Here is an 18,833-nt window from a genome sequence, read left to right as displayed (position 1 = left end):
TGACAAAGGGTGTCTTCGCAAGTACTTTGACCTACGAAACTACAAGGAATTATCCTCAGATAACAGGACATCATTGCCCATATTATTTCATTTCCTTGTCAGCCTTAATAAAAGAAAAAGGCCAATACACTAGGCCTGTTCATTTTCGAGATTCTCTTTGTTTGAAAAGAGTATTGGATCTCTTCCATCGATGCTACCATTTGGCCCAAATATCGCCTTTTGGAAACTTTACAACGCGGCGTGTTGAAATATTGGATTGCGGATGGTTGCTTGAAGTGTTTCAGTGTTTAAGCACTGCGAATCTATTCATTTTGGCAGTGGTTTCATCAATTCATACATGTTAGCACTGACCTTTCCTCACCAAAGGAAACCTGAAAAGGCATCATTCCTTTATAGGACATGATTTCACAAGAATGACGTCATGAAACTCGTTCGACATTTTCATTGCATTTTGGCCTATGTCCAAAACCGCTGAAAAGGAGTATCTCGACTAAATCCAGTGACTCGTTCAGTGGCGTAACTAGGGTTAAACTTCTGAGGGGGCACCTGGGGTGTGCAGATTTTTGAGGGGGGGGGGGGCACTGAAGGCAAATGATATATATTTTTGCTCAATTCAAGAGTTTAAATAGGGGGCCCACGGAGGGGGGGGGGCACGGATATCTGCGGGGGGGGGGGGCAGGGCAAGTGTGCTAGGGTTTCGTGTATGAATGTAGAATGAACACGGTCGATGTAACAACATTGGTAGTACGTTGGCAGATTTCAAAGAAAAGGTGTATACCTCTGTGCCTGATATAGATTGTTAAATAAAAGGGCTGAAATTGACTCATAATTAAACATGGAAACATTAGAGCCCAGTGGAAACGTTTCCATTTTTTAATTATTATTTTAACAATAACGTCACGTGTTGTGCTCTACATCTGTTTTTTTTTCCAATGCATAATTAGTGATATTAAATATTGGCTGTGTAAATGATCAGTTCCATTATATTGTCGCTTTCTGATTTTCAGGGGGAAAAACAAAGTCATTCAAAATAAAGAATCGTTATCTTCTTCAAGAGTAGGACAATTCCATCATCTCCATTAATTTGCCGTCATGAATTACGACAGATTTAATGGGCAGTTGTCCATGTATTTCTCGCGGGGTAAACATTGCAGCACACAAGCACAGCTTTAACTGAATGCCCACCGAAAAATACATGAGAGAGGAAAAATATCGGAGAAGTGACAGTTGTTGTTGTCACCTAGGTAACCGCATCTTACATCACCCCGTCGCCTGAGCCCTCCCTTCTTACCTTTCCGCCGAGGTGTGAGCAGAGTCATCAACTCTAATCAGCCACGTCATCTCCCTTAATAATCTCTCCATCCGTCCCCCCTTTTCCCCCCATCCGATCCAGGGAGAAAACCTTCACTCAAGTATCGGTGTACCGCGTGTTTTGTGTTGTGTTGGGTTGGGGGAAGATGAAGACTACACAGACGAATCGTTGTGGAGAGGGCATTGGCCCTCGTCCGGACCCCCGCTCCTCCCTGTAACTCGTCAGGACATCTCTGGAGCAGCCTCTTGTCTGGACCACGATGTAAAGAAATATATATATAGATAGTGGACTGTAGTGGAGAAGAGGGAATGGGGAAGAGGAGGGTTTTTGAGTGCAGCTGCGTCTAGCATCGATCCACGCGCTAATCGATTAGGGATTAATTCTGCCGATTTTAATTGGATTTTAAAAAGCCACGGCGTCGCAGTAAATATGGGACGATAGCAATATACGAAGGGAGCCGATCGGGTTTTCTCGAACGACAATTTGCCGTGTTCTCGGTTTTAAGCAAACGGCCCATCTGAAGTGATGGGAGGGATGTAGGTGGTGATTCACAGCGGATGTAAACGAAAGGCGACCGGAACAATTATTGTTAAGCTTGGGAAAAGTGGAGACAAATTGGAGGGACTATGGATATTGAATATGGCTGTAGATGGGCAATTGTTTTTCTGAGAGGAAGAAACCGGGTAATTAAACGCGTTTATTTGATTTAATAAACGTCAAATGATTTTTTTTTTATTTGTGGTGTTATTTAAGTATAGTGTCGCCCCTCAGTATAGAACTGGCAGGTTTGGGCCCTGCAGAGCAAGACGTAAAAGTAAGAAAATGTTAGTAGGCTATACTGTTAGTGTTAACAAATAATGTTAATGAAATTGTAACCAGTCCAACTGAATAAAAAATAAGATATGAATAAACATGAAACATGCTGATAAACTTAAAGAAAATTCAGGTCAGAAATCAAAACTATATCTCCGACCATGGTCGAAACAGGCTTTACTTTTCAATGGTGTGTAATTTCACAGAGCGTAACTAAGGGGAGCGTGGGACACGCCCCTCCTGCTTGAGGCTTGCGGCCCAGGTCCCCCCCCCCCCCCCCAGAATTTGGGGGAATTTGCAAAATGAGCCTTTCATTGTTAACAAACCCATAGAATCCCCCCCCCCAAAAAAAAAAAAAAATGAGGCCTCCTAAGTGTCCCCCCCCCCAAAAAAAAAAAACCCAATAAATAAAATAAAATAAAATAAAATTCTGATATCAAGAAAGGTTATGTTTGAACTGTTTCATGTTTATCGAAAAAGAAATTGCACGGCATTTGTCCACAGAGATTACCATTAATGTGTCACTCCACCTGCTGAATACTGACTACTCATAAGTAAAGTCTTGAGCTTTCTTCGGGGCGGGGAATGTGACACGGCAAGTTTATCAACTGCCAAACACACGAATGTCCAGAACAGAAAAAGTTTCAATCAGGAAAATGGCATAGCAAACAAAGTGCCATGCGGAACAGACCTATATGCGTTACGGTTGACTTGGGGGTGTTCTTTGTAATTTTAGTTATAATGAATACACAAAAAGAATTTACTCAGGCCTATCCTAGCGATGCTAAACTGTTGCCCTCTAACTCCGCCTTAACCTATCGGGTCTATGGTTCACAACCGTAGTTTATCACCCGTTAAACACCCGTTTTATACAGACCGAAATTCGACAGACACATGAAATAAAACGGTTTCTTGCATTTAAATTAACTTAGACGTTCAGACAATTAGGAGCGACAACACGAGCAAGTCGTCGAAAGACTGGTTGATGCAGTCGTTCGGAACCCTTCCGAGGTCCTGGCAATGTAGAATTAATGCACGAATTTCCCCTGGCAGAAACCAAAATCTGTTTGGGTCGACTAGAGTCGCTCATACTGTTTGGTTTTTATTTGGTTTCGAAATGGGTGTATAGGCAATTTTATGGTGGCAGTTCCATCAATTTAGGAGCTGATGGCTATTTCTTTCAAAGGTATATACGATCATTTGCATTTATCCCAAAAGTATAACTTACCGAATTATTATCAAAATGCTTACTTTGATTAAAGATCGTATGCTAGCACTAAACACCCCGTGAAATGATTCCGTCATTGCTTGCTGGTTTTGTTGTTGTTGAGAAATCAGGAAATGTAGGTGATTTCCAACTATCAGTCAATTGACAAATATTTTTCAAAATAAAGAATGCTTGACCGTCGCGTTTCGTGGTCAAAACGTTGGGCATAGTTCTTCACTGTTTTCTCGAAAAGTGAAATACAGTATTGAATGAGCTGAAACTTCAACAGTTTAGGTTTTGAACAGTCCTCTTTGAATTTTGAGTGGTGTATTATTGGAAACTAACAAAATGCATGAAAAGCAAATGATCCTTTATGCCTTTAAAAGTCTGCACAACACACAACTAGCACACATTCATCAGCTAAGGCGGTAAAGGCACACTAGCCGATATTCCATCAGAACTGCTTCTTGTTAGACACATTTGCGTTGAAAACTGAGAGTTATATATGTAATATGAAAGGTTGCAGACAAGTAAATAAATTCCCATAGACACCTATGATAAACACCCCACTTATAAAAAATCAGGTGTTCGAGACATATATCAAACTAGCTTGATTTACCACGTTTCACTTTCTGTTCAATTATTGGGAGGTTAACCTGTGAATTTGGTTGATTTTTCTCTCCAAAGATGATCACTCCTAAAAGCAGTCCCTCAAGCCCGCCATTTTGAAATAAAATGACCATTTCAGCTCCATTCCTAAATGCAGCGACTTACGGGTCCAATTTCATCCCAAATTTCTCGTAAATACAAGTCCAAATACCACTTTAGCTGGGACCTTTCAATATTATTACAAGAAACCCTGAACACTCTCTATATAAAAAAAGAGAGATTGGCAGTAAACGGATCGTGATTTGGCCGGCGTAGGCAATTTTGGGCCCATTTTACCTGTTTGCAACCCGAACTACACATGAAACACCAATACTAAAAGAAGCCTATTTGAGGGGCGGAGTTTACAGCTGATGGTCTTTGAAAACATCTTTTTTTTGAGGGGGGTTGGATCTGTTTATTTTCAGTTTATATTCCTTATTTCTTTTCACACAGAAGCAGCTGACGCATGCGCAAAATAAGTAATGAATCCGTTATACGGATTTCTTGAGAAGTCATTTTAGCTTTTAAGATCCGGACTTTTTGTATCAGGTGACGGAATTTTTTGTGGGTCCAAGCAATTATTGAATGGCACGTCGGGAGCTCTGTGCAGCATCGCGGACAAAACGAATTCACCACATTGTCAATAAACATATCGGTATTGCGAAAATCAGCAACAGACGAATTTTATCGACTAATTATTCAAGTCCATTTTACGACGAGTCCTGAATCTGCTCATCAGTTATTCTGTTCATTCGTGGGTTTCTAAACCTCACCGTATGCTGTATTTATAAATATGAGGTTGTGTCCTGCCCGTTGGATGCACAAATGTTGAGATGAATTAAACATTTTCTTTGTCTGACATTTTGTCTGTTGAAACCTGTTTTCAAAGAGGTTTCTTTCTGCTTCAATCGTACCCACCTCCCGCCCAAGGGTGCCTGTGACGGCTTACCTTTTAAACAAAAATGTAAAAGGAAACGCAAAGCATGTTGGGTATAGCTTACACCCACCTTATATGATTGTTGCGAGTAGATTTATTGAGCAATGCGCACATTGAATTGTTGACTCCAGTAAATTAAACCGAATCTGCATTGCAGCCATCTTCTGATACGCGAGCTTTTGTTTCACATGCAGGGATACGTTACACACAAGTAGACATCTTGTGCATTTATTTTTACTGAATGAAACTAACAAATACACTTCAAACATGGCTGTTGAATAAAAAAAGGTTCATGAAAATTAGCCCCAACAAATAAGCCGTGACCTCTGTCCTTCGATAGGGCGTTGTATGCGTTCGAATTTTTTTGTTTAATGTGTGGTACAATTGCAGCTTGGTAGATGAAATTCACGTAGGGCCGGGTTTGGATGGAATTTCAGGAATCTTACCCATTAATTGAAAATTGTTTGTTCTAAGCGTAAACAATATCCCCTTTTTCAATTGGAATATTTCTTCTCTTTAAGTATGTTTTTAATCATTTCTTTCTCAATATAAGCTGACTATTGTTCCGTCGTTGCTGGAAATGACATCCTATAGCACTTATGTCATATTGTGTTAAGTGGAGAAGATAATTGTTCATATCTTGTCAAACAATTTTCAGTACAGTAAACGATGGAGTACATGTCCAACGGAGCTCTATTAGAGTCCCCACCTCGCCCTAACGAACTAACTAAACAATTTAAAATCCAACATTTATTCGCTAATCAGCTATAGTAATGAAATGCCAATATCACTTGTGCCTTGTACGGAATGTATCTATGTGATATGTTGACAACATTGCTGACTTTGTCGAAAATCGATTCGATGTCATATTACTTCCCAAACTCCGATCAAGCGCTGCAAAAATGAAAGAAAACTGAATGCTTTAAATGCTTTAAATAGTTTAAAACTTCTCAGTATAGACTTGTTGGTATTAACAGGTAAGATCAAATAAATACTATAGCACTATAGTGAATATCTATGCAGTGTCCTCAGCAGAATCATTTAGTTGTAGTTTGAATGAATCACCCTCCGTTAACAGCTGGGTATCTCTATACCAATAACTGACAGTCTGAGTAACAGTAAATGTTTAGTCTGTATTGACGAGGACCACGGTCACTCTTTGCTTAAGTTTTCAAGGAGCAGCTCGGCTGATGACGGCCGGTGATTATTTGTCGATGCAATCAGCCGCTATGTAGGTTACAAGCCAACTTGCCGGTTCTCGAACTCTGTGTGACTCACGTAGGGCCACGTCCCAGTGTTTTCTTTGCATGAAACCGTAGATGCTTATTTAGTTCATATTGATGCAACTTTCTCTAGCCCACGTCTCCAATATTCTCTGCCCATCACGATTAGTGGCGAGCCAAAAGGAGGGAAAATTACCGCTAATGCGCTCAGATTAAGCTTTGAAAGACGCGCGAGAAATATGAATCGCACTCGATGCGTTTTTGATCCGGCTCTCCCCGGCGTACCTGCGCTAGCCGATCTCAAATTCTAATCACCAGTCATCAGGCTTGCCAACCACCCGGAGACCCCATCGCTTCCAAGTCCCGCCAAAATCACGTTCGCCCGTTGTGAGGCAACGCGGACGTTCCGTGGCTAATCACCAGGCCAACTTGCCCCCTCGCTTTACCCCCTTTCCATCTTCGTGTTTGCCAGGCAGGCGAAAACCATTCCACCGGCGCTTCCAACACGCATCTTTGTACCCGCTATACCCGAACCCTGCATGATGGCGGATTGACGGAAAGTTTCTCGACGGGCGGGGTTAAGCCCTTGTCCTCCGTCTCCGCTTTCGTTCCGTCTTTGACGGGTTGTCACCAAGTCCCACTTAAGACGGCGCTGGCCTGAACTGAGAAGACCGCGGCTTGATTATTGCTCTATCAGCTCCGAATTGGATGGTCCATTTGTGGGGGACTGCAGACTGAAGAGTTGGCTAAGAGAGTGCTGGAAAGTTCAGTAACTTGGATGGGGGAGTAGAGCTGTACTTTTGACTCCAGAACATTACACGAAGTACTATAGGCGTGTTGTTGAAGATTAGTCTCCTCTCCAGAACACCGCATGGTAGAGGAGATAGATACGATATGGTCGCGGTACTGCAAGTGTTTTGCTCAGCAAATGGAGATGAGTCTATGGAGTTGACTTCATGAAAAGTGCTCATGTCTTTGTGTCCTTTTCATTGTAATACTGTGAACGATCAAAACTACTCATGCCAAGCAGACATGCCACCCTATCCATAAACATCCAGCAAAGCTAACTGAATGTCAAAAAATGGTAGGAGCATATACCACATGGTGTGTGCTTTTTCAATCAGGTGTCTATCGTAACATTTTGTAGGCCTACATCAAATTAAAACAAATATACTAATTTCTGTATGAAAGAATGTAGTTTTTGTGTGGCCTAAACGAAGTTTTGGGGGACACTTTACCAGTCGTAGATTCTGTATCCCCGTATGACCGTATCTCCGTAAGTCCGTATATGTATGTTAAAGTTGAGGTTAAGTTCTTGAGAAAAAATGTATATCATCTACATGCTTTGATGGATTTTGATGAAACTTGGATGCAGTCACTCTTAGGTGGGAAGACACAATTCTTTTTTGGATTACTGAGGTCAAAGGTCATGTAAGGGTCACTAGAGATCATTGTTCAAATATACTCCAAATTTTCATTGTCTACAGAATTTGATGGATTTTAATGTAACTTGGATGGAGTGATCCTAATTGGGTGGGGGTTCATGACAACTCTTCCGAAAGGTCCAAGGTCATTAAGGGGTCAGTTGAGGTCATTGTTTAAAAATGCACAAAGTATGACTTTTTTAAGAACACAAAAACCGCGAAAAAAGGCGACACGTGCAATCCGCCGATCACTTGTTTCTCAACCCATGCAGTCACACAATTCCTCCTCGCTGATCAGTCGTTAGGAGAGCTAGCCAATCAGAGCCACTCGTTCTGCAACAGCAAATACTATCATAAGACAACAAAGTGAAAACACCGACTACTTTTCCAACTACAGAATCTAGTCGTAATGGAAAATTCAAGGTGATCGTTACAGATTTTGGACTTGATTCCACTAACGATATTTTTTTTAAATTGCACTCAACTTACCCTGTAAGTGCCTATAGTCAATTTCGACTACAATTTCTGATCAAATATGACGACTGCTTTTTTTTAAAAAAGCATGTGACATACCAGCGGGTTATTGTATGAGTCTCCTATAGGTGTGTGTTACCCCAGTGTAATGCCGTCTGTGGGATGTAAAGCGGTGGGTCGTGTGTCGTCTCGCCTCAGCGAGGCCGTGAGCAAGCGCTCATTTGCCCGCCAGCACCTCTGAAATTTCCCGCTGCTTTCGACGTGATAGGAAAAGGAGGGGACGATAATGTCGATTCTCTTCCGTGACTTTTGTTTCGGCTGTATCGATTTCTGAGCTACTTGGTCTGTTGTTAATTTGGGAGACCGTGACGTAGGGAGTAAGAAATTACAATGCAAGGCCGAAAAATAGTGTGTGTTAGTATTTTCTTATTGTGTGTTGGTATTTTCTTTTAGTCAACAATTTAGGGGTTATACATATACATTTTGTACGGAAAATATTTTGGTCCTATATAATTTCAAAACAGTAAGAATGAGAGGCCCAATGAAAGTCTTACAGTTTCTGGCTTACGGTTTGAAGTTAAGGACTGGTTATGGGGCTACGGCTCAGTACGAGTCCCGGTAACACTGCGTGAATACTAAAAACAAATTTAAGTGGAAGTTAGCCTTATCATTGTAGTTCGAGCATTTACGGCTTCCAAGAGCCCGCGCAGTCCAAACTGAAGGTTTCTTGACTAGGCCATTGGCGCAGTGGTTACTTTCCTTGCCTTCTACCGCTGTGGCCCGAGTTCGATTCCGGCCCGGACCACATGTGGATTGTGTTTTCAGCCCCTACCTGATTCCGTGGGTTTTCCACAGAATATTGTTCTGTGGTTTTCCTCCCAGCTCTAAAACTGTGTTTCTTCTCATTGTATCCTCTCTACATGTTTCTTCAGGCTTTCGAGCCACAGTGCCTATAGGGCACTTTTGAGGAAGCCTTGGTTTCATGACGAGAAATAAAAACATTAAAAATTAATATATAAAATCTCAACAAAAGAGACTGAGTACAATGCCCATTTCACACACATGTTTTGCTCAACAATTTTTATTCAACAATTGGAAATTAGGTAATAATTTGCATTCGGTAATAATTTGCATTCGATCTTTATTGCCACGTTTTAGTGCTTCAAATAAGTGTGATATCTATGGCAAAAAAGGTTAGTTGAAATTCCATCACATTAAGGGTGCTTTATCCGTTATTTGGGGGTAACTGTTGATTGTTTTCATAACACGGAAAGGTCATTGAGAAAATTGTATAAAAAGAAGCTTATCAAAACATGTCTGCGACTTTCCTCCAAATTGTGATTGTACCGAGTTGGTTTTTGTGGAAACATTGAAATTTAGATTTTCGCCAGGCCCCTTTTCTCCGATAACAGGCATCTCAAAATTGAAGCACTCTCGTACATACCCTTTATGTTTAGAGCACTATAGACAAGACGGGCCATCAATAGTGTATGCATGAACACTGACTGTACACCAACGATAATCTCCAGAACAAATGATCTTTTCCTGCTTTTGCAATGCTTTCCTGGTCGGTTACCCGGGCAACCACTTAGGAATATGACCAAACAGAAAATTACAAGTATGCAGCTAATGAGAGCCGAATGCGGTGAAGACTGTACGTAACGCCATCCAGGGATCGCGGTAATTTGCGAACATTGAACCCTGACGACTCATGTTGCTTAAGTGACACAATAATGAGGCTGCATGTGCGTCTCTTCCCCTTATGTTTTTTTTGTCCCGCCCAAAACAACACACAGAAGAATTCACGTGCAGGGACCTAACATTAATAGAATCGTGATTTACCGTTTGGTATTTATTTTCTTGCTCATCCATTGTGGCAGTGTGAGACACTGCCGAAGTCCACGCGGATGGCATTTTATGTGACGTGCATAGTCCTTGTGTCAACACCAACAATTAATCATGGCGTTAAGATCGCGCATAAGTCTTTCCATGTTTGTTTTGCGTGGATGTATTCCTCCTTGTCTCCACACCGGTCTGCTGCCAATCATCTCGCGGACTTTATTGACTATACCATTCTGCTTATTTGTACTTTTTCTCCAACATTTCCGCAATCCCTTTTCTGTATAGTTCCTGGTGTTTTTTTCCCCAACTAGACTCTCTGCATCCTTTCCGAGATCTGCATCTTTTCTTCCCAGTCTTGCTTGTTCGTCCACACATATGCGGTATTCTAATTGTTTGTCTTTCCGTTGTATATTGTTTGGATGTTGTACCTCATAATATGTGATGTCTTTCGTGTGATGTAATCGTAGATCGGAATTTGAATGTATTCCCCTCTCTGCCCGTCTGTTTGTTCGTCCGTCTTCCCGATTGTCTGCCTGTCTGTGTCCTTCTGGGCAATTGTCAGAACATAAAGAATGGCCCATGCTTTTAACGTTAAGATTGAGTACCGTGCATCATCCCAACATCTCGTTTTTTGGCACTTGTGTTATTACCAGGAACATATTTTGGGATGAGGTTTAAACCCCTCTGCTCCGAATCAAGCTATTTTACATCTGCAAAAGAAAGTGCCATATATATGTCTTTTGTTTTGTCATGCATATAGGCCCTAACACCCGAACCACACCATTTCAAATTGAATTTGAATTTGTTTTTAAATACAATTTGTTGATGTAATGTGATTTTGTGTGTGTGAGGACACGATGTACACTTTCGTAATAAACGAATACCAACAGAACAACGTCTGTACTTGACACTGTGACCTAAAGCGTGCCAGTGCATTGTTTGATGTACAAACCATTGACAAAATTTAACTGGAGTTATAGAAGAAAAAAACTCGGAAGCTGAGGCGAATGCCAAATTTTCAAATTCACTTTTTTGGATTCTAAAAGTATCCCTTTATTCTAGGTTTTGGTAACAGCATTACGTGGAAATGCGTAGGCCTACAGAAATAACATCCACAAAAGTATTTAGAAATTACGGAAAACCAACAGTGAGGGAAAAAGTTAAAGTATAGCAACACCTTAATTTTAACCTCCGACCTTTTCGAGGACATTTTCCGACCATTATTTGAGAAAAAAATGAAATAAATTAAACTGTAAATGCAAATAGTGGTCCGGTATTTTACAAGGTTTGGTTTGTGGTGCAAGTAAAAATAAAAACTACAGGTTTACAAAAAAGTAATAATGGCTAGCGCGGCAGTCGTGAGCCACGTCAGTGGGGAGATGAGAAATCGCGGACTTTGCCACCAAAATGACAGCGGCAATTTGGCCTGACTGTTTCAAATCGCATTCCATGACCCGTTTTCCAGTCCCAAACGAAGGAGATAGATTGCTCTTCCCGCCTCGACAATCCGGCCCAGGGAACGCGTCGGCCCGTGGTACGTGTTGGCACGCGCTTGGCTGTATGCTGAGGAACGGGGGAACCCCGCCCCGACCGACCGTGTGACTTCTCTCCCCTGGCCCTCTACTCCCTGTTCCCTGGCATCACCCACCCCTACCGCGTCACACCCGCCACACAACTACCGACCAACCGCAAAACCGGTAGGGGACAAATTAGCCATCAGCGGTCGTCCAGAAAATCAACAAAGATGACAGCGTGTCAGTGTTGTCCCAGCCCATTGGACAAAACGAAGAAAAAAATAATATTTTAATTAACATAAATAATTAAGAGCGGTGTCGGGTTGTGGTGCAGCCGGGTCGGTGGACGTGCAAGACCCGCCCATGACAGGTTGTGATAGGCGAATGCGCCAGGGGGATGGTTCAGATGAGTTGAAGTCGAAGGCATGGCTGATACACAGTTTCCTATGCCCCACACCACACACCACATATTATATATATGACATGATATACTCAGTGTATAAAATACACAATAAAAAAAAACCTGCGCGCCTGTGATTCCGCCGTGCATTTATTAATGTGCTGGGGGTCGGGGGTCAAAAGTGCGCAGACATTCCTTGCACCGGAGTCAAAAACCGGCACACGGCGCGCCATCGTGCGAGTTAGTGCACTGTATTAGCGGCCGGGTTTCTTGGGGAGCAAGCGAGTCTTGGCAAAGTTCGGCACCGCGACACACCGTGAGGACGGAGCAACTCAGGGCTCGCATCTTTAGGCCGCTGAATTCCCACGGAACAACGCCGTCGTCAGCAAGAGACCCACGAAAAAAACACACGCGGTGCCAGGGATTTTTTTAGGGGGCAGCGGACAGGAGTCGCAGAACTCGGAGAGCACAGCGTGTTAGCCAGGGCTTGCATACCGTGCCAAGGCACCTCCTGCCCCGCCGACATTTGACTCGACGCGCTGTGTGAGACGTACCACCGCGGAAGAGAGGTACCTCAGCGACTTGCCACCAGCGACCCCGATCCCCCCGAACCGAACCTAAGGGGGGTACCCACCAGCTGACATCTCCCGTTCAAAGGTGAGGCAAGTCACGATATAAGCATTGTACCACTGTTGTCTTTTTTTAAGAGGGTTGAATTTGACTACGTTCATTGCATACTCAATGCAGGCCACGGTATCTGGGGCAAATGTTGCGCGCCGTTTACTGTTTGCCCATACGCCTATGTGTATTTGTCAAGTGCCAGGTTATGGCGAGTTCACTGCCACGGTTCATGAATGAGCCGATCGTTACTGAACTATTATTGCATGTATTATCATTATTCCATCATGCAATATGGTGCCCCAACTACTATTGTTTGGTTATGCGGAAGATGATATGCGGGCATTGAGACGGCCTTTATGTAATGCATATTTAAAAATGTAGCTGCCTCTAACTGCATGTGTGTAACGTAAACTGGGGCTGAAGCTCTATGCAGAATGTACCATGTTAAGACTAATGCAATCAAACCATTGCCAAAGCATCAACCACATTTAGTTCCTGTTTAGCAAATATCTCATATGAAGACCGATGCCTTTTAACTCTTTTACATAATGGTATTTTCGTTGAAGCAAGTTTTATTAATAATCCAGTGCCCAAATAAGAACAAAACATTCATAACCAGAACACGAAAAATTCATAAGATTGATAGCTCATTAACCGCAGCAGTCAGAATAGAACTGTAGTTTCTGTTTACAATAAAAAAAAATAGTGTTCTGGATTTTTGAACAAAATTTTGCCTTATGGGTGATTTAAATTTAAAGAATTTAATTGTACCTCAATGAAGGGCAAACGTTCAATACATTGAAGTGTCCTTATTTTATCAAAATGCATTTTTGTGTAGGCCCTACTTTGGCCTATTAGATTTGATACCATTAGAAGAGAACAGATTCTTCTATAGGTTTAGTATGAGGCACAGAATGAATCGCATTTATCGTCGTGAAAATAATAAGCAAATATATAAGATCCTTATATAAAAGAAGCGATGTTCATGATATTTTGAATATATAAGCTTAAGTCTATATACGGATACTCTTACACTCCATAGTTGTGGTTTGTATCCATCCACGGCAAAAACAAATTCACAACAGTCAAGCAAAAATTTAAATTTTAGCATATCATATATACTGAGCAATACTAAGATAACATACCTCAGACAATAATAACAGTGTGTTGTACCTGAAAAGTCAAGTGGAGAACATTTTAAACTTCTTGTTTTAAAACTTTATGTTTAACTAATTTTAAGCTTACGTATTCCAAACTTTTTAGGTTGTATTTCGACGGTTCAGTTGGAAAATTATACATATGTTCTGTTTGAAGTAGTCTGTACTATTTTCGAAATATGAAAATGTCCTTAATATCAAACCCATTTGTACCAGGTGTGGATGTTTCATAGGACATTAAATTAAGCACATGCGTGCACTTCGGTATTTCCCTTATTTTAAACAACTTTAAATTTGGATTATTTGACAAAATTAACCAATGTTATGTGACCAATGGACTTAAAAAGCTTCAAACAATATTTACATTTTTTTGGTGGGGGGGGGGGGGGGGGGGGGTTCATAGGCATAAGTCTATAGGTTTCCCCATAATACTTGGTTTAACCCGAACCATCCGTTTGTATAAACTCCAGAAAATCCCTCTACCAGCATAAAGGGATCTGGAAATGTATAAGGACAGGAATTTGGCAAAACGCCACCAACGGATGTGTAGAGAATTACTATAACGTCCATAACCTAAATAAAGAAAAATTAAAATAGCAAAAACACGTGGAAGGTTTTGATGACTTCCTTGTGATAAAATATCGCTTTTTCCCCACTTCGAATTATATGGGATTTTTGTGCCTAACTTGAAAAAAAACCTACACATTTACATGGACTTCGATGGCTTTTGAAGTTGTGCATTCAGTTATAAATCTTAAAGTTTGTGATAAATCGGGTGCAATGTATAACTGTTCTGTATTGGTACAGCCTTATGAACAATGAATATATGAATACATTTTGTTGTTTCTTTCTATGAAAAGGTAGCACATAATGTTGGCACACGTGTCTAAGTCACGTGCTCCTTCAATTGTTCTCCATCCGTGGGTTTCGAGATATTCTCAAACATTTTACGAGCCATATTTTGTGACCATGCATCTTGCTTTTTTTCTCCCGCACAGAAGTATTGTAGTCCTGAAAAAAAATCTGGTCGTTTGCATGCACGACTCCTCGCATGGTGGGGAAGTTCTGGCGGGAAATAAAGGGCGCGAATTGTGCCAGTGGTGTCACGTTGCGGGATAACCTCTTCCTTATAGTTGACCTAAAAACAATAACTGGCTCCAAATGGCTGCAAGCCGGCTTTCCCTTTTCCCAGTTCTGAAAGGCCTGGGAGTTTGGCAGAAGCCCCCCCCCCCCCAACTAAAATTAAATCACTTCTAAATTGATTGTGTATAATGTTACAATGCAACAAACCTATTATGCTCCATTGTACTGAGATTCTGTTTGGGAGAAGCCCTAAAAAATCTCCTTTTTTTCTTTCTAAAGAATGTCGACGGAAATATGTGTTATCTTCTCGTTGATAATAAAATGTAAAATTGTAAAATTTTCTTTGCATGAATTAGGTTACATATTTCTGATATTGCAGTTAGTTTAAAAACCAATTTCTTATTGTTAAATCGTAGTGTTTTTGCATTCATATTTAATTGGTCACTTAAAAAGTTGCCCCCCCCCCTAAGAAAAAATAAATAAATAAAAACAAATAAAAATAAAATAAAAGATCTTAACCTCTTAAAAATATAAGTTCTGCTTTGGTAGATTTTATTATATGAAAAATGTTTATATGTTTATTTTTCCGTAGTGATGTTGTGATAATTTAGAAACCAGGACAGTACATAGGCCTAAGTGAAGCTTCTCCAACCATCAAAACACCGTGACAGACTGCACAGTCGAGGTTTAAATCATTACTACCTGCATGGATTTGAAAATAAAAATCACTTTAGCAGTTGATTAAAGTAAGAAAATGAATTGTTCAACTTGCCCCTCTGTTGACATTTTTTTCTCGAAGGGCCAATTTTCTTATAGTTATGAATCAGCTCGAGATTTTCAATCCAGATTTTAAAGAAAGCTGCCCATAGGGTGAAGCGTAGGCCTAAACAAATTTCTATTCTAAGCTAGAAAAAAAGCTATAGCAAAAAAGGGTTGAAGGTAGAATCGTATTAAAACATACGCCTACGCTCATAATAATGACCAGATGTATGCGGTTGATTTGATTGCGCACAGAAAACGGCATTAAGTGAAGGTCTCACAATTTTTCTTTAAATTAGGGGAAAGGACAAAGTTTACGGAGTACACGATTTAACTTTACTGTCGAAAAGTTAGTCTAGGGTTTGAAGGCGAATCAATCAACTTAAATTTGCAACAACACCTTATTGAAAGCGAAGGAACAGCACCGTTGTTACAATGTCAAAATTGTCATTTATAAGAACAAAGAACGATCGAGTGCGACATAAGACGGCGATGAGAATGACTATATTTTGGCGGCAAAAGTTCTGACATCGTTGGACAACATCTGAAGCGGAAAACCAAACCCAGCTGTCTTTACCGCTGACAAATTGGCAGTCGTCTTGTTCATCCCGAACTGTACAATTAATCTTGACCAAATCACAAACTCTGTGGGTTCATCCCGTGGTCGCCAAGCGACTCTTTACTCTTTCAGCCGAACGAGAAAGTCGGCAGTATAGTCACCAAACAATTGGAAAATCACCACCCACCGCTCTGCCCTTCCTCAAAACTTGGTATAGGCCCTTGGTATAGGCCCTAGTAAGGCTGTCGTCCCAGAAAAGAATGAGGGGGGAGGGGGAAATCGGTTAATTGGTCACGGTCTGGTAGGACCTCACTGCCGGGGTACTGTCTAGCGGCGCCGGGCGGCGCTGCCGGGACAGGCGCACCGAGCCCCGCTCGGTGTCCTTGGCCGTGGGAACCGTGCGCAGGGCCCGTCATGCGTGCCTGGCTCTGTGTCGCCGAATCACAACCTCCCTCACACGCTGCGTTGCCCACTGCGAGAGATTTCGAATCCAGCACGGCACGTGGAACAAAACTTTCGGGACAGGAATTAGGTCGTGGTTCGCGAAATACATGAACGCTTGGAGTTGTTTTGCGGAAGTCCTTCGGTCTTTAATTGAAAATTCGTGCGCAGCACGAACAAATACTTATTATTCCGCTCTCTCTCTCTCTGATGAATAAGGGGTTTGGATTACAAATTACCAATTAGTACTTTAGATTGTAAATTACAAGTCAATGAGGGGTGAAAGTCAATTATTTTCCGGTCCTTTTTGTTCTGGAAGATCATCATTTTCGTGCAGCCACAGTATACTCTGCATCGTTATTATATTTTAAAAAGGTATCGTCAGTTTGAAACAGGCTGGGGATAAATTTGTGGCTTTTGAAATCATTACACACAGAGACATTCTTGGTGTTTCTTCCGCTATTGACCTGACAAATAAAACCATTTTAATTGGACGGTATCTCCATTTGTTGACATGCATAAGTGCGTTATAATAATATCAACCCGAATGAAAACGAGTGTCTAGTGAAATAAATCCAACACATATTTCCTCCAACCATAGACTGTCATACAAATCTCATAACGTCTTGTGAACCTTGCAAAATTTGCATAGCTAATGAAGTATACGCAATCGTCTACTTAAACTCCACGCCATCAATATACAAATGCATTTCGTGGTATCGGTGCGACCAGTGTCAGCGCATACCGCGAGAAAATGTATAATCTAATTGGTCCGTGTGTCATTAAACTGTTTGACCCGGCAATTGTCATGCGCACAATTGTATCCCTGTCCACAATTTGGCGGGAGATCTGGTGAAGAATCAAATTAGGCGAATTGGCCTCGAGACATTACCATTTTCCGGACTATGACCTCACACAGGCTGTTAACATATACACACACCACTGTCTCCTGTAATAACAAAAATTTGTGAATTTACCTCGCAATTTTTTTAGTACCGTCTCACAGTACATTATAATTTCATTATTTTGCCATTAGTAGAATATGTGTAATTTCTGTACTTACGTACGAGGGTAAAAGATTTGTTGTTATATAAATAAACAAGCTCGATCGGAAATATCTTGGAAGCTGCGGGCCAACGAATTTGTGTTCATGCATGAGTCATGTGATTGTGCCATGTAATTTCTGGAAGGAGTATTGTTTTTGTTGAGTAAAAAAAACCAACAGATTTTTGATCCCAGTGACCCCATGATGACCTTTGACCCCAGTTTCGTCACGATGACATGTTGGGGCTGGGCTACTGATACTTTTGACAAAGTTTGGTTGAAATCGGTCAAAATATGTAGGAGCAATAGACAATGTCAACGTTTGTTACTAACTAACTAACTAACTAACTAACTAACTAACAACTGCTGTAACTAACTAATTAACTAACAGACTAACGGAGCGACATGATGATTTGTTGAGCTGTTTTCCCGTAGCTAAAAACACACGTATTGCCTTGACGTGGAACAAGATCCTTCTTTTACTCCATTGGCGTATCGCAGAGTATAGAGGCAAATCAATTGTTTTTTCGCTTCCAAACTCAAATTAGTTAACTTGAATTAGATAGCAATGGTCGATAGGTGGCGGTATATAATTGGCATGTACCATAAAGTCTCCAGGAATGAACACTATTAAAGCCAACCATATGAGTGTGCTTGTTGCAACCAATTCAATTATTACAAGCAATTCAGCTTGTTTTCAACCAAGGGCTACCACGCTTTTGCATTTTTATATTAGTTAAACTTTCAACATTCGTTAGGCATTTCAGAAAACAATAGACTATTGTTTCTTTAAGATCGCATTGCCTTTTTTTCGATTTAAGAGATAATTGAAAATATATTATGACAATTTTACATGTAATTTAGAAATAACATGCATTTTAAGCACAACGCGATTTTTCTCGCAAACTTACGTACACGTTATTGTCATGTGCAGTCAACACGTTGCATCATGTGCGAAACGACGGTACCGATGGTTACGTATATATAGGCCTATCCAGATAATATTTTGCCCTTGAATTAATGTAATGCAAAAATTGAAGTACAGTCTCAATTTCCTAAGTGACGTTTGGATATTAAAACAACCTTTTAAGTGCCAACATCTCCACTTTTATCATATGCATCACAAAACAAGCCGCATTAATCTTCAGTTTTTTGCAATTTTCATTATTGTTCACATGTCACTAAACACAGCCATGCCATGGTAATTTACTGAGGAGGAACAACACGTCGCCGCGCAAATGTTATGATGACATTGGGCGGACGCATCTCCATTGTAATTTATCTAATTACACAATAGAGTGATCACGTGACCTTGTCGATAAAATTTCCATATTTCCAGTGCCTGGCAATGTACTGGGACAAACAATGTAAAAAG

The 18,833-nt window shown here is 40.9% G+C and overlaps 1 protein-coding gene across 1 annotated transcript in view; it reads left to right on the top strand.

The window, feature by feature from the left end:
* The first annotated feature begins 11,964 nt into the window (after positions 1–11,964).
* The window catches only part of LOC119746056 (nuclear receptor subfamily 2 group F member 1-A-like), a 44,120-nt gene continuing 37,251 nt past the window's right edge, over positions 11,965–18,833 (top strand). The window contains exon 1 of the mRNA XM_038222825.1: positions 11,965–12,451. The gene's annotated coding sequence lies outside the window, so the exon portion shown is untranslated. The remainder of the gene's footprint in view (positions 12,452–18,833) is intronic.

This window comes from Patiria miniata, unplaced genomic scaffold, assembly GCF_015706575.1.
Source record: "Patiria miniata isolate m_02_andy unplaced genomic scaffold, ASM1570657v1 HiC_scaffold_7, whole genome shotgun sequence".
Lineage (NCBI taxonomy): Eukaryota > Metazoa > Echinodermata > Asteroidea > Valvatida > Asterinidae > Patiria > Patiria miniata.
Note: the sequence above shows the minus strand (reverse complement) of the source record. Positions and strands in the feature narration are given on the sequence as shown.